General features: G+C 41.2%; 1 long non-coding RNA gene across 1 annotated transcript; it reads left to right on the top strand.

Annotated features, from left to right (window-relative positions):
- The first annotated feature begins 2,212 nt into the window (after positions 1-2,212).
- On the top strand, positions 2,213-5,861 carry LOC130694602 (uncharacterized). Its single transcript, XR_009002092.2, has 2 exons — positions 2,213-5,543; positions 5,601-5,861. It is a non-coding gene; the product is annotated as an uncharacterized LOC130694602 (long non-coding RNA).

The raw sequence follows: 5,861 nt of genomic DNA, 5'->3' as shown, positions 1-5,861 counted from the left end.
GAATCAAATTTATAGGAAATGTAACTTGGGAGTTCTAACTGAGATTTTTTATCGTTGCTTCCACTTTTCTTACGCTAGAAACCAATTGCGTCAAGAAGAAAATGCCGATTAGACCTATCACCATAATAATCTCGGCTGCACAGTGTCATCGTTTTTTGTAGATTTAGTGTAAGTTGACGGAGAAAGCCACAGTGGTAAGGATCCTGGATTGGACGCGTGTCCAGAATAGAAGGGCATGTCAGAAACGTCGACTTGGCAAAATTGCAACTTTCTGGAGCTGACAGATGTAAGGGAAGAAATTCATGCAATTATCATTCTTCTTAATCTAAAAAAAAGACGTAGAAATGTAAAAGTGAGGGATTACACTACATGCAAATACTTTTCTGTTTTGACTATTCTAATGGACGTCATGTGGGCACGAATATTCAAACTACGAAGAGCGCCATGTAAAAAAAATGTTGAATCTAGGCCACAACCTGTATAAAAATGTTAACCCATGTTGACAATTTTGGGCCAAACACCATTGTGAATTTAAACCCAAATTTATATTATCGTACACATTGCCAGGGAGTGGCCAACCCCACGGATGACATCAAGTCTACCGGGTAAAGTCGACATCTGTTTAATATTGCGACTTTACCTTACACTCTACTGTAACTTAACCTTACACTCTAATAAAGGCAGGAACTTGTATAGTTATTTTTCATCCTTTACTTATTTATTTTCAAATTAACAGATTAATTCTATTCTGCCGTGCAGCAACAAACGAGACAGTGGAACAAAAATGAAACACCGAAATAGAATTTAAAACACGGGAAAAAATTCTGTATAAGTTGAAAGACATGTAATTATATGCTGTTTACATGTATTTGCTACTCATGTCTCTTTGCAACGAAAAATAGTTAAAAATCCCATAGCTTTGCTGTAACGTTTAAAATTTTTTTTTTTTAAGTAGACATCCACGATAAAGTTTCAAGTATTTCATGCATCAACTAATTGCGGAGCGTGATTATTCAGTGTACAATTTGAGGTTCAACAATTAGGTTGGGTTAGGTTTGGTGAAACAAATTATTGTTTTCACGTTCGCAATTAATAAAACTTTTGAGTATCACAAATAACAAGTTAAATACAGCGAACGGCAATGGTTGCAACAATCCAAACAACAATGCCAAATTCCTCTATGTTTGTCGTTCCGTTATAGTCGCAGCAGTACAGGCGTTCAAAGTAGTTTGTTGTATCCTAAATAACACTAAAGTTTGGGATACACGTAGCTCGGAGAAAAGAGAAAGTTGTACAAGACACGCCAAGCCATCACCGCAGGCTAAGACACGTTCGACCGTGGCGTGCCATCATTGGCTGTCCCATTTTCAACCATAGCATGCGCAAACGTCACGAAGCCCCAGGCTACTATTCCTAGCAAGCAGCATTGATATAAAATACCTGTGTGTTTTGCAGTCAGACTTGTTTCTGCCCTCCTTCTGTGCTGGTGTTTGTACTCTAAAGGAAAATAAATACTGAGCAATAGATCTTACAATTGGTGGTTTCAGCGAGACAATGCACTGCGAAATTGTACGATCTACTCCTTTGTGTCTTTATTATTCTTTTAACCCGGCGTATTTGTAGCACTTTATTTTCACACAGTGACGGTTTTGGAAAAAACGTTCCGATGAGGCCAAGGAGAGTCGCTTTAGATCTTGCATTCCTACCCCTGCTTCCCTTTTTTATTGGCCCCCGGTTTCTTGGCCTCCTGGCTGTCTAGCTGTTTGCTATAACTTTTGTGTGAAGCAGAACATTCTTAAAAAGAAAGTTCACAACTGGTTTTACATCCAGGTTTACCATTTTAAACCAGGGATTCTCCGTTAGATTCCTGAATTCTGCCGATTATTTATGAAAGAATATGCTAAAGGACTTGCTCTAAGGCTAGGGTGGCTGCATAGTGCGGTGCATGGTGCTTTCTTTCTCGTAAAAATTATAACAATTTTTTCGTTTCGCTTGGGCTTCTCAGAAAGACATCCGTCATTCCAACATAGACCTTTGCCTGGGATGGTTTGCGCGCAAAAAACGCTGCTTGTACAGTTGGTTTTGTCAGTAAGGGCTAACATGGGGATGTCTTTTCTTAGCGTGATGCGAGTACAAAAATGATAGATGCCCAAATGACGACGAGGTAAAACTCCATACCCACTCACATCCGTATGCAAAATGAAAGAGCGCGCACGAAATCCGGGTATGCGAAGGTAGGTGCGGAGCATAAACAGTCCTTTATGCCCTGGAAAGCGCTATCTTCCACCTGCCGCCATTGCCATGGTACTGTGCCTCTCCTGAGCTGCGTAAGCACATGGACTTCATCCGTGAACTGATTGATGAAACGTTTGTAATAATTCGCTAGACTTAAAAATGCTCTAACATAGTCGGCGTTTTTCGGTGCCGGATACTTTTTTACTGCTTGTATTTTATTGGGTCCACCATGACTCCCTTCTGTGATACAATGTGTTCTAAATATTCTACCGCGCTTGCAGCGAATTTTCACTTCTGAATCTTTACTTTGAGGCCATTTGCCTGAAAATGGCGAAAGGTCAAAGTCACATATTCTACGTGTTCGCTTATGTTTTTGCTATGCACGATGATGTCATCGATGTAAACCATTTCGCATATTCCGATCAGAGTTGTCGAAACGATCTTCAGTATACACAAAACAGAGCAAGCGTTGAAAATAATTTCGTAGATTTATACAAACCGTCAGCTCTAGAAAACGATTAACAACCAACTTCGAAAACGAAAATTGTATTCTGATACAAGGAAGAAAAGGAGACGAAAACATCCAGACAACGTCGAAAAGAAGAAGAAATCATTTTCATGCCATTGGTTCTTGCCGACGCGAAGGCTCGCCAGAGAGAAGATAGTTGATGAGCTAGTCGATAGTCTAATGTTCCGGGCGATCCTCGAATTCCTACTGAAGATGCTCCTGCGTCAACCGTGAGAAAGTCGAGGTGGGGGTATGTGCTCTGTACCGACGCCAACCACCAGAGGAATCGGGAGAAACGGATCGGGTACACATCACGATAACGAGCATACCCGATATGGTTCCTTTAAAACAAAATAGAACATGACTGACGAATCAAGAAAAAAAACCCACGCTACTTACATATAGTAATAGTCGTTGATCCGAGCGCGTTTGAACGCGACAATGCACCGACTCTCAAATAGGCCACATGTTCTCATGGTTCGACAAGTTGAAAATAATAAGTCTATCAGTGATTGGATTCATACTTTTCCTCGTATGTCTACGGATCTTCATTGTGTGCAACCCTTTCCCGAAGATTAAGGACCATATCCGCAGAGGTGGAAAGACGAGAAGATACGAAAATAGCTTGGAGGAAGAACATGAAATCACTTCGATGATACCAGCACGAGAATCAACGTATCATCCAGACATGGTTATTGAACAGACGTTCATAAGAACATCTGCACCCGCACCGTTGACAACAGAAAGACGAGGTCCAATACGTCCACCACGACCAAGCGCACCAAGTCAAGGAATCTATCCCTCTATAGAAGAGTCAGAATCACCAAAAAGGTGCACAGGAAAACATACTACGTGCACTTACGTCGTCGGATATGTTATGGTCCGGGAAAATCTATGCCGTTGCATGCCGGAAACTGATATTAGCGGCTGTTTTGGCTATTCCTAAGTGACCTGCCAATTTGTGGTCATGATATAACTTGTAATGTGCATAATATTAGAAGTGATAGTAATTAATGCACATAGATGATTCACATGAATGTATTTACCTTCTTGACACAGCACGATACAGCATACACTTATAACTCACGGTGGTGTTACTCCTAATGATGCAATGACGAACCGCGTCTTTTATACAAGACGCGGATGCGAGGATGAAAGGTTGCACGAAATCTGGGTACGCGAGGGTAGGGGCGGAACATAGACACTCTTTAATGCTTTCGAACGCGTTCATCTCTTCATGCCCCCATTGCCATGGTACCGCGCTCCTCGTGAGCCGCGTTAGCGCATGGACTTTGTTAGCGAACTGGTCAATAAAACGTCTATAATAATTAGCGAGGCCTAGAAATGCTCTGATTTGATCGGCATTCTTCGGTGTCGGATATTTCTTTACAGCTTTGATTTTATTAGGATCAACCATAACTCCCTTCTCTGACACAATATGTCCTAAGTACTAGCAGCAAACCTACACTTCTGAATTTTTACCTTGAGGTCATTTGCCTGCAAGAGGCGAAAGGTCGAGGTTAGGTGATCTGCATGTTCTTCCATGTTTTTACTGTACACGATGATATCATCGATATACACCATGACACATTTCCCTATTAAAGGTTTGAGAACGATCTCCATCGTTCGCTGAAATGTGCTAGGGGCATTGCATAGTCCGAACGGCATCCTAATATATTCAAAATGTCCGGCTTCTGCCGTAAAGCAGTTTTGTGTATATCTTCTTCTTCTATTTCGATCTCCAGTAACCACTGAACAAATCTAGCGTCGAAAATAATTTGGCTCTAGGTAAGAGGTTTAGTGTGTCCTGTAACGTTGGGTTTCTGAATAACTCGCGACTCAATTCACTAGATTCTAAGTGTATTTATCAAGACTAAAACAGACTAATCACACAGACGTAGATACAATAATAGATTTTCTAAGAACTCTAACACACTCGCTAAGCTCTCTAACACGGACACTTAATACACTCTTAACACACTAAACACAGACCCCGAGCCCCCCTTTTGTCACAGCTTTTATCAGTTATTATGAGGTCACTCTTGACGTCAATGGTGACCTCCGAGAGATGATCACGTGAAGACGAAGTGATCGTAGGGGTGAAGAGCTGCCTGATACTGGTTTGGCGTGGGAAGACTCCGTGAGGATGAAGGACTGTCTGATACCAGTTCGCCGTGGGATCATCCAAGGCTGGAATCTATTAATTAGCTAAGCTAACTAATTGGTGGCGTTCTTCGGTATATGTCCTCATCACATTCCTCCCTTTTTTACAGAAGTTGCCTTCGGGGTTACAGGGTTGGAGAATATATTTATGTCTAAGGAAGCTATAATGATACCGATAGGTCTACAAAATTTTCTAAGTCTAATTTATGCAGTTGTTTCTTTTCTCTTCACCGTAAGAATTATAATTGTTAAACATTTCTTGTTAGTAGGAGAGTGGAATAGTGGAGGAGATAGGTAAGGGGTTATTATTATTATTTTATTTTATTTTTATTTTTTTTTTCATTCTTTTTTTTCGATGCGAACCTTATAATTGTTGTTTTTTGTTCCGGTGTGTTTCATTCGTTTCTTGCCCTTCGCCGAGCTCCCTCGTGCATGATGGAATTTGACTTTACGTGCGTCTCATCGTGCTGCCATCGATACTGCTTTGTGGATTTTCGAAGTTATAGCGTATCACAAGTCTCATTTGCTCTTCCGAAGATTTCTCTCCACTGATCGAGGACTTTTCGATGAGTGTTGAAAATTGTCCTCCTCTTGACTTCGGGTACCGACGAATCAGTCCTACCGACCGTTACTATATGTAAGTCGGAAAGTGGTTCTTTTCTTAGCATTCTGTTGACTTGTTTTTCTTTTTCAGTCAGTTTCCAGGCTATGCTCGCTACTGCGACATTTACCCAATCCGGTTTGCACGATTACTCTGGTGGCTAGAGTCTGGTGAGGATATCTATCACCGCAACTGGCGTTCATCACTCTTCTTGAAGGAACAATTGCAAGAAGAATCCCATCATTCAGTGGCAATGCAGAACGTACACCGTCTTCTCCGTCAACTTCTGATTGGCACCGATTTTATGCTGGTTAGTTCCTTGTATTTCCAGTAGAATACACAACTTTAATAGGT

Source organism: Daphnia carinata, unplaced genomic scaffold (assembly GCF_022539665.2).
Source record: "Daphnia carinata strain CSIRO-1 unplaced genomic scaffold, CSIRO_AGI_Dcar_HiC_V3 NW_026453031.1___fragment_2___debris, whole genome shotgun sequence".
NCBI classification, from domain to species: Eukaryota; Metazoa; Arthropoda; class Branchiopoda; order Diplostraca; family Daphniidae; genus Daphnia; species Daphnia carinata.
Note: the sequence above shows the minus strand (reverse complement) of the source record. Positions and strands in the feature narration are given on the sequence as shown.